This window comes from Penaeus monodon, chromosome 17, assembly GCF_015228065.2.
Source record: "Penaeus monodon isolate SGIC_2016 chromosome 17, NSTDA_Pmon_1, whole genome shotgun sequence".
NCBI classification, from domain to species: Eukaryota; Metazoa; Arthropoda; class Malacostraca; order Decapoda; family Penaeidae; genus Penaeus; species Penaeus monodon.
Window position 1 is genome coordinate 41,270,986 of NC_051402.1, and position 10,000 is coordinate 41,280,985.

At 38.5% G+C, this 10,000-nt stretch overlaps 1 protein-coding gene across 1 annotated transcript in view; it reads right to left on the minus strand.

The window, feature by feature from the left end:
* LOC119583748 (myosuppressin-like) overlaps positions 1 to 10,000 on the minus strand; it is a 79,871-nt gene that overhangs the window by 40,752 nt on the left and 29,119 nt on the right. The gene's annotated exons all lie outside the window — the stretch shown is intronic.

Here is a 10,000-nt window from a genome sequence, read left to right on the forward strand (position 1 = left end):
TATTCGAAAAATATGTATTTTCTGACCCAAGATTTTGCAAGAATAAACAAAATACAAATTCAAAAAAAAGGAAAAAAATATGCCCCGAGATTTTGCAAGAATAAACAAAATCCAAATTCAACAAAAGAAAAAAAAAATTCTGCCCCAAGATTTTGCAAGAATAAACAAAATCCAAATTCAAAAAAAAAGGAAAAAAATTTTGCTCATATTTTCTTGCTCTCCTCACTCGCATTCATCTCACGCTCAAGACAAACCTGATTTCAAGCCGAGGTAATTCAGATAGACATCCTTGACAAATTTACGTGGCTTTCTGCAAGTTCTTTTTTTTATGCGACTTGTATTTCGTTAGCGAAATGGGAACTTATTTTGCCAGGGTGTCGTCTGCTCAGGATAATTTGGTTTCGTGTTGCAGATTCTTTGCGAGTGATTTCCTTTGTATGTACATATGTAATATACATGTATATATGTATATTATATAGATATATAGACAAGTATGAATACATACATATGCATGAATACGCATACAAACACACATACACACACACACAGGCACACACACCTGGGAATAAACACACACACAATACAGTACAAGTTACAATTTGCCATTAAAACCATCTATATCTTTCTACTTCAAAAAAATAAGAACATTTGACACAAAAATATGAAAATAAACAAATCAAATTTGAAATTGATGGAAACAACGAGTCATAAATTACACACTGGCAACTCTCGTGACCAAAAAAAAGAAAAAAAGAAAAAAAAGGAATCATAAGGAAAAGAAGATGAAGAGAAAGACACAGACGAAAAAATATTAATAATAAGATATACCAAGACGTCTGTTCAGCGCGAGATTCCCTTTGTTCAACGTGATGAAATCGTTGTTCAAATACCAGCCTCTGTTCATCTAAACCAATATTCATATTCTCAGGCTGAAGAAACAGAGACAAAAAAAGGGGTTTTACAAAGAAAAGTCGTTCTTTTTGACAAAAAGGTGTGCGAAATATAACCTTTGGTACATATTTGGAATGTCGAAACGTAATTAAAAGAGGTTGGAGGGAGGGAGAGGGAGAGAGAGAGAGAGAGAGAGAGAGAGAGAGAGAGAGAGAGAGAGAGAGAGAGAGAGAGAGAGAGAGAGAGAGAGAGAGAGAGAGAGAGAGAGAAAAAGAGAAAAAAAATCGACAGACAAAAGGACAGATAATTAGACAGACAGACAGACAGACAGAAACAGAAAGACACACAGAAACAAGAAGACAAAATGAACCCAAATATAAAAACAAAAACAAAAATAAACTAAGAAAAACAAACGGAAAACAAGACGACAAATTCCCCGCAACAAAGACGCTTCAGCCTCAAACGGCGCTCTTACCCAACCTGGAAATATGAGGCTTGAAAAAAGGCAGGAAAACAAGCACGTATTTAGAGTAGTTTACAGTAAATACCACTCGGGTTCCGGTGTTTCCAGAAGTGGGCGAGAAGTGACTATTTCGTTACGTTTCATCGGTTTTAGTAAGAGTGATAACTGTGAGTGCCTTTTAAGAGAGAGAGAAAAAAAAAGAGAGAGAGAAGAAAGAGACGGGGAGATGGAGGAGGAGGAGGGGGGAGGGGGGTGAGAGGGAAAGAGGGAAGGAGTGGGAGAGAGAGGGAGAGGGAGAAGGAGAGGAAGAGGGAGAGGGAAAGAGACAGAGAGGGAGAGGGAGAGGGAGAGGGAGAGGAGAGGGAGAGGGAGAGGGAGAGGGAGAGGGAGAGGGAGAGGGAGAGAGAGAGAGAGAGAGAGAGAGAGAGAGAGAGAGAGAGAGAGAGAGAGAGAGAGAGAGAGAGTGTGTGTGTGTGTCATTGTATAAGTGTGCGTGTGTCTGTATGTCACTATGTAAGTATGTATATGTTTGTGTGTATGTATGTGTATATATGCGTGTATACATATCTATATTAGCCCAAATATGTCTATATATACCTGTATATGCATATCCATTCGGGTATAAGTTCGCTCTCCATACCTATATATATATCACTCTCTATTTGCACGTGTAACAAATTTTGTGCGTGTTTACCCTCGTATATACATAAATGCACACGTGTATACATGCCTTTCCAAGCGAGTCTCGAGCTAATAGTCTCAAAAGCAGAATTTCACAGTCTGTTTTCCATCTTTATTCTGGTGCGGACAAACCACAATGTTGTATGATTATATTCCCGAGACACCGCATTATGCATATAATACACTGGATTTATGTGGATATGAGGATTTCGCGCGTGTGCGTGTGTGTGTGTGTGTGTGTGTGTGTGTGTGTGTGTGTGTGTGTGTGTGTGTGTGTGTGTGTGTGTGTGTGTGTGTGTGTGTGTGTGTGTGTGTGTGTGTGTGTGTGTGTGTGTGTGTGTGTGTGTGTGTGTGTGTGTGTGTATGTGTGTGTTTTCTCTCGTTCTATCTATCTATCTATCTATCTATCTATCTATCTATCTATCTATCTATCTATCTATCTATCTATCTATCTATCTATCTATCTATCTATCTATCTATCTATCTATCTATCTACTCTTTCTGATAAACTCTTAGCTTTACTTGTGTCTTCTTCAACTTATCTGCTTACACCTTCTTCTCCTTCGTCTTCGTCTTCATCTCCTTTTCTTCTTCCTCATTTTGCTTTCTCCTCCTCCTCCTCCTCATCCTTATCCTCCTTCTTCCTCTTCTTTTTCTTTCTTCTTCTTCTTCTTCTTCTTCTTCTTCTTTTCTTTTTTCTTTCTTTTTTCTTCTTCTTCATCAAACCATTTTTCTCCTTCTTCTTCTTCTTCTTCTTCTTCTTCTCCTTCTTCTTTTTATAACAATGAAAACAAAGATAACAATGATAATAATAATAACGATAATAGCAAAAAGAAAAAAAAAAAAAAGAAGAAGATAAACAATACGACAAAAAAACAACAAGAGACGTTAAAAACGAAAAGAAAAAACGAAAGTAAACAAATGAAAAAAAGAGAGGAGACAGGGGAGGAAGAAGAGAAGAAGAGGGAGAGGATAGAGGGAAGGAGAGAGGAGAAAGAGAGGATAAGATAGAAAGAGAGAGAGAGAAAGATGAGAGAGAGAAAGAGAGAAAGAAAGAGAGAGAGAGAAAGAGAGAGAGAGAAAGAAAGGAGAGAGAGAGAAGAGAGAGAGAGAAAGAGAGGAGAGAGAGAGAGAAGAGAGAGAGAGAAAGAGAGAGAGAAAAGACGAGAGAGAAAAGAGAGAGAGAAAAGCGAGAGAGAGAGGAAGAGAGAAAGAAGAGGAGAGAAGAGAGAGAGAAAGAGAGAGAAAGAGAGAGAAAGAGAAAGAGAGAAAGAGAGAGAAAGAGAGAGAAAGAGAGAGAGAGAAAGAGAGAAAGAGAGAGAAAGAGAGAGAAAGAGAGAGAAAGAGAGAGAAAGAGAGAGAAAGAGAGAGAAAGAGAGAGAAAGAGAGAGAAAGAGAGAGAGAGAGAGGGAAAAAAAACATGTTAATAAGATCTAACACACTTTCCTCCCATTTAACGTGACGATCGCATGATAATCACAAATACTTGAGAGAAACGACGTGCAATTTCCCGGTCGTGTATTCCCCTTTGTTAAAGTGCTCTGTTTAGTTGAGTCCACCATCTGCGCTGAAGGTGTTTTGCTCAATTAGAAAACGGTACTTATACTCGTGGTGTCCATTTGCTGAAGGTGAGAGGAGGGGGAGGAGGAGGAGGGGGAAGGAGGAGGGGGAAGGAGGAGGGGGAAGGAGGAGGAGGGGGAGGAGGAGGAGGGGGAAGGAGGAGGGGAAGGAGGAGGGGGAAGGAGGAGGAGGAAGGAGGAGGAGGAGAGGAAGAAGCGAAAGGGGGGATGGAGGAAGGTGGAAAGATGGGAGGAAGAGAAGGGAAGGGAGAAAGAGGAAGAGAGGAAAGAGGAGGGAAGGAGGGAAGGGAAGAAGAAGTAAAGGAATCAGAAGAAGGCGGAGAAGACAAAGAAAAAAGAAGAAGAAAAGAAAAGAAAAAGAAAAGAAAAGAAAAGAAAAGAGGGAAGAAGAGAGATAAAAGGGAAAAGGAGGAGGAAGAGGTGGGGCGGAGGAGAAAACGAGGGAAAAGGCGAAGAAGAAGGAAAAGAAGAAAAAAAAATGCAGGAAGAAGGAAAAAGTAAAAAGAAATTTTGACAAACGAATAGACAGAAAAACAGAGATAGACTGATAGGCAGATAGATAGATATATACATATAGATAGATAGATAGATAGATAGATAAACAGATAGATAGATAAACTGATAGATAAACATATATATATATATACCTATATAGATCGCGAGAGAGAGAGAGAGAGAGAGAGAGAGAGAGAGAGAGAGAGAGAGAGAGAGAGAGAGAGAGAGAGAGAAAGAGAAAAAGAAGAGAAAAGAGAAAGAGAAAGAGAAGAGAAAGAAAGAGAAGAAGAAGAGAAGAGAAAGAGAGGAAAGAGAAGAGAGAGAGAGAGAGAGAAATAGAGAGAGAGAGAGAAAGAAAGAGAAAGAGAGAAAGAAAGGCAGAGAGGGAAAATAAATAACATAAGTCCCATACTTTTTAACACAAACAGACAACAACACACAAACCGATCTCATTTACTCCATTTTTTGTCACAACTTTCCTCAACTTCAACTTTCCTCTGATGTTGTTGATCAAACTTAGATGCAATTCTGATCTTCAAACCTCTTCTTTGATTTTGCTGTTTATTATCTTATCATTTTCCCTCTCTCTTTTTCTCTTTCTCTGTTTCTTTCTCTTTCTCTTTCTCTTTCTCTTTCTCTTTCTCTTTCTCTTTCTCTTTCTCTTTCTCTTTCTCTTTCTCTTTCTCTTCTCTCTTACTCTTACTCCTACTTTTTCCCTTTCTCTCTTTCTCTCTCTCTCTCTCTCTCTCTCTCTCTCTCTCTCTATATATATATATATATATATATATATATATATATATATATATATATATATATATATAATGGTAATACCAATGATGATAGACAGATAGATATATAGACAGAGAGATATATAGATAGATAGATAGGTATATAGATAGATAGACAGATTGATATATAGTCAGATAGATAGGTAGATAGACAGATAGATAGAAAGATACATAGACTGATAAACAGATAGACAGATGGACAGACAGACATAGATAGATAGATAGACAGATAAACAGACAGACAGACAGACAGACAGACAGACAGACGAACAGACAGACAGACAGACAGACAGACAGACAGACAGACAGACAGACAGACAGACAGACAGATAAAGGCCGCTCCACAAATGTCATCAGCTGATCGAAGCCCCGGATTTGGACTTGAATGGACCTCCGGATATGAATGAATTCCGGCGAGATTAGTAAGCGCGGATCAGCTGATTGTTTGTTTACCTTTTGGTCTCGTGGCGATCAGGGGCCTCGCGCGTGTTTTGCGTTTGTTTGCTTGTTTGTTTTTGTTCTGTTTGTTGGTTTTTGTTTTGGTGGTCTGTTTTTGTTTTTGTTTTTTCTTCTTCTTCGTTACATGTCTTTTTGTTTTTGCCAATATAATGATGAGGATGATAGTAATGATAATAATTATAATAACAATAATGAGAATGAAAATAGCAATAATAATAATGGTGAAAATAATGATAATGATAATGGTAATTACAAAATAATAACATAAATAACTATAATAATAGCAATAAAGATAATGAATATAATGATAATCATAATCATAAAATAATTATGATGATAACAGAAATAACGATCATAATAATGATAATGATAAGATAATTATGAGGATAACAATAATAATGATAATTTTTTTTCCCTATCACACTTTTTCTTCTGTTTTATTCATCTCTGTCTTTCACTGTCTTCGGAATATTGTTATTTTCGTTATTTCCTCTCTCATCTTTCTTCCATTCTTTCTTATTCTCTCATTCTCATCCTCTTCTCTTCCCTCTTTCCTTTCCTTTTATAAATCGTGTGGAGGAGAAAATACTTGATGAAAAGGAAATGGGAGAGAGAAAGATAAATTTAATTAGATAATAAAAAAGGGAGAAACAAAGATAACGATAAATATAAAGAAATAAAGCACAAGAAGAATCGAGAAATAAAGAAACAGAAGAATGAAGGAATTAGGAAAAAAGAAGCAATAAAAAGGGACATGAGGGAACACTCCCCCCCCCCAATTCCCCTACGCCCTCCCCCCCTCCTCTCCCTTCGTCACAACCCCCCCTCCCCCCCTTGACCTCAGCGTCCTAACTTCACCGCTTCTCTCTCTCTCTCTCTCTCTCTCTCTCTCTCTCTCTCTCTCTCTCTCTCTCTCTCTCTCTCTCTCTCTCTCTCTCTCTCTCCCTCCCTCCCTCCTTCCCTCTCTCCCTCTCTCTTTCTCTCTCTCCCTCCTTCCCTCTTTCTCTCTCTCTCTCCTTCCTTCTTTCTCTCTCTCTCTCTCTCTCCCTCCCTCCTCTCTCTCTCTCTCACATAGTTTCCTGGGAGCACGAGTCAAGTCTCCAGAGTAAACAGTTAATGGACTGAGAGCTTTGGCCAGACGGAGGCCAGCTCTGGATCAGCCTGTGTAAGTGTGTGTGTGTGTGTGTGTGTGTGTGTGTGTGTGTGTGTGTGTGTGTGTGTGTGCGTGTGTGTGTGTGTGTGTGTGTGTTTGTTTGTGTGTGTGTGTGTGTGTGTGTGTGTGTTGTGTGTGTGAGCCTATTCCAGTGTAAGTATGTATGTGTGTTTATGAAGTAAAAATACGGTTAAACACACATTTTATGCTATCGAGACTATCGATAACAAGAATTGAATTGATGATAGACGAAATAAAAAAAAAAAATCATGCCTTTTCAGATCACTTTGAAATGTGATCGTAAAGAAAAGAAAAATCTACTATTGTTACTATTGCGGTTTAGCCTTTTACAATTCCATGAATCGAATCATACAAAACTTGAAGACCTTCGTAAACTGATAAAAGGAGGAATACAGAGAGAGAGAGAGAGAGAGAGAGAGAGAGAGAGAGAGAGAGAGAGAGAGAGAGAGAGAGAGAGAGAGAGAGAGAGAGAGAGAGAGAGAGAGAGAGAGAGAGAGAGAGAGAGAGAGAGAGAGAGAGAGACAGAGAGAGAGAGAGAGAGAGAGAGAGAGACAGACAGATAGACATATTAGACAGTTAGAGAAGAGACAGAGACAAAAAAAAAATGCCAACGGATTCTGACCGAAAGGAGAATCAAATCCTATCTAGCGGCGCCTCGATCCCACTCGTAGGCAACTTCGATCTCTCCTTCTTTCTCTCTGGCTTTTCATTATTCTTAATTCCGCTATTTCTCTTCTTTCCTCTCTCTTTCTTTCTTATTCTCTCATTCTCACCCTCTTCTTCTTCCCCCTTCCCCTCCTTTCTTATATTTCTTTTATACCGAGTGGAGAATCAAATCCTATCTGCCGACGCCTCGATCCCACTCATCGGCAACTTCGATCCTCCTTTCTTTTATTGATCTCTCCTTACTTTCTCTCTGGCTTTTCTTCATTCTTAACTCCGTTATTTCTCTTCTTTCCTCTCTCTTTCTTTCTTATTCTCTCACTCTCACCCTCTTCTTCTTCCCCCTTCCCCCTCCTTTCTCACATTTCTTTTAAAAATCGCATGGAGGAGAAAATACCGAATGGAGAATCAAATCCTCTCTGCCGACGCCTCGATCCCACTCATCGGCAGCTTCGATCCTCCTTCCTGCTCGCTCGCTCCGTCTATAGATTCCAGAACACGGGAGGAATCATTTTCAGGAATTAAAAGCTGGAATGGACTAAGGTATTTAAGCCGTTTATTCCCCCGAGAGGTAACGGGAATTCCTCGCTTCGGGTTGGCCGGAATTTGTAACTAAGAAAGGATTTATGGTTTTCGTTGCGTGGGAGGAGATAGCTAAGTTTAGGAGAATGATGGTGGTGGTGGTGGTGGTGATGGTGGTGGTGATGGTGGTGATAATGATGGTGTGGTGGTGGTAATGATGGTGGTGGTGGTAATAATGGTGGTGATGTGGTGGTGGTGGTGATGTGGTGGTGGTGGTGGTGATGTGGTGGTGACGGTGGTGGTGGTAATAATGGTGGTGATGGTGGTGGTGATGCGATGGTGGTGATGTGGTGGTGGAGATGGTGGGGGTGATAGTGGTGGTGGTGGCGGTGATGTGGTGGTGATGGAGATGATGATGGAGATGGTGATGGTGATGGTGATGATAGTGATAATGATTATGATGATGACGATGGTGAAGGCGCTGCTGACGATAGTTGACGTGATGGTGATGTTAATAATTATGATAATGATCATTATTAGAAAGATAATATTGAAAATAATAATAATAAGAGTGATAATCACAATGATAGTGTCGATAGAATAATAATCATGATAATAACAGTAATAACAATGACAATAATAAGAAATATATAAGATTTTTTTAAATTTCGGGAAAAATATAGGGTGTGTTAAATATTTTAATTTACATAAACCTTTTTTTTACATAAATAGAACATAAATATCTCTCATCATAAAAAAAAAACAAATAAATAAATAAATAAAAAATAAAATAAATTTCTTGAAAACTCTACGCATAATTTCACCTTTTTTCACAAACGAAGACAAAAAAAAAAAAATATATGAAAAAAGTGGAAAAAAATTGTCTCTATTGAATCGACACTTTTCATTAAATCTTTCCGAGTGTTTAACTTCCCTCCGACTTCGTTTATCCCGTGTCAATTAAATTCCTAATCAAAAAAAGGGGATCTGCAATTGCAACCTCGATTCAACAGCCGGAGGTCGCGGCCATTACGCTTAGATCAGGGTGATTGGGGAGGGGGGGGGGTCCTCTCTTTCTTTCTGTGTCTGTCTGTCTGTCTTTGTCTGTATTTATATCTGTCTTTATGTCTATCTATATCTATCTATCTATCTATCTATCAATATATATATATATATATATATATATATATATATATATACATATATATGTTTATATACACATATATACATAAATATAAATATATATATATACATATATACATACACATATATATGCATACCTTTATGTATATACATGTACATATGTATATATATTTATATATATATATATATATATATATATATATATATATATATATATATATATATATATATATATATACATGTCGCAATTAGAGCGCTGGATTCCCGAGTTCAATTCCCCGCCGCGGCAGTCGTACAAATGCCACGCTCCAGATTCTGGCTCGAGTCCGACCTCACGGCGAGAAAACGACATATCGCCTTCAGAAGTCAAACGCAGGTGTCGCAGGGGAAGTCGCCGCCGTGGCACAGGTGTCAGCGCGCCGAACCGCGGTTGATTAGGAAGGGCATCCAGTCAGGGACAGGTGAGACTGACAAATAACCTTTCAATAGTAAATTGAGAGAGGTCTATGTCCTGCAGTGGAATAAATAGCTGTTGAAAAAAATATGTATGTATATACATATACATATACATATATATGTATATATACCTATATATGTATATATATTCATATATATGTATATGTACATATATATACACATATACACATATATACATATATACACATATATGTATATATATGCATATGTATAAACGTACATATACATATATATGTGTGTGTATATGTACGTATATAAAGATATACATACACAGCTAAGCACATGAATAAATGTAGGCCCCTATTTTCTCTCCCAATCTTTGTGGCTCCCTTTCTACAGCTTAATTACCTGAAAATTGGAATCGGAAATCACATCTCATTTGGAACCAGAGAGAGAGAGAGAGAAAGAGAGGAAGAAAAAAAAGGAGAGAGGGGGGGAGAGAGAGAGAGAGAGAGAGGAAGAAAAAAAGGGAGAGAGAGAGAAAGAGAGGAAGAAAAAAAAGGGAGAGAAGGGAGGGAGACAGAGAGAGAGAGAGAGAGACATAAACAGACAGACAAAGAAGAGAAACTTACAGGCAAACAAACGAAAGAGAGACGGAGAAAGACACACACGAGAGAAGAGGAGGGGAGGGGAGGGGGGGGCGAGAGGAGAGGGGGGGGGGTCC